Below are 1,096 nucleotides of genomic sequence, written 5' to 3'. Positions count from 1 at the left end.
CCATTTCCTCTGAGATATAACTCCTTGTCCAAGTAAACAGGGCCATTGGGAAATGATAAGAATCCTTTCCGAAGTCTCCACGGCCATTTGAAAGGCTTTCTCTGTCTTATGAAACAGAATTCTTTGACTTCCTTCTTTTATTCTCTTCTCTCTTATTCTTGTAATAACCAGGCTTGAATAGACTGCCCGTTCCATAGTTGTTTCCAATAAATATTTGTGAAAATGTTTGTCTGCAAAAAATACTTTGCCTGTGGTAATGATGAAGCGAACATGGGTGAAGAGATGTGTGTGTAATGATGAAATGCTTTCCTCCTGTGGGAGTTTTTGGTTAAAGAATATGCAGGGTGTGATATAAGTATAGCTATTGTAATCGTTTGGTAGAATTTTAGACTTTTCTGAGTCTGTATGTATTTCTATGGGTTTACTGTATGAAATTCACCTGTGCTTTATATAAATATATGTAAAAATAATTCACTTTAGTTAATTTGAAGATCAAACTACATGTAGATTTTTAGCACCTTCCTCCGCATGGCATGGTGGAATGCAGTTGTTTTGTAACCACGTGGGAATATAAGTAAGCCTTTCATTTTATTATTAATATTATTTTTTAAGTATATCTAGGAAAATGCAGAATTGATAACCTGTAACATTTTAAGAATATTTTTCTTTTGTTTGACTCTGGCAGTATCTCATAAAGATCAAGATACGAAAATCTCTACGTATTTGTATGTTGCAACGTGAGAACTGGGATTGTAATAAAAGTCACTTTTGCCTTCTAATTTTTTTACACCTCTTTATTTGCATCTATAAAATGATTGATAACAAAAATCATTTCCTTTGTACATGGCGCTATACAGACGTTATGACAACGCTCGGATCAACACCTCGACACCTGCTCATTAGCATCTTTGTCCTCCTCCGTATCCTCTTTTCTCGTGGTTTTCAAGACATCCTTGTGGGCCTTGGGCGAACATACTTTTTTATCATATCTTATTATCATGTGTTATTTTCTTATTTTAACCTGTGATTTAGCCTGTACAGAGACAGAATTCAGTGACAACTCTGGCTTTCTAAACCAAATTTTTATCAGATTAGT

This window comes from Penaeus monodon, chromosome 33 (assembly GCF_015228065.2).
Source record: "Penaeus monodon isolate SGIC_2016 chromosome 33, NSTDA_Pmon_1, whole genome shotgun sequence".
NCBI lineage: Eukaryota > Metazoa > Arthropoda > Malacostraca > Decapoda > Penaeidae > Penaeus > Penaeus monodon.
This window is presented reverse-complemented; position numbering follows the sequence as displayed.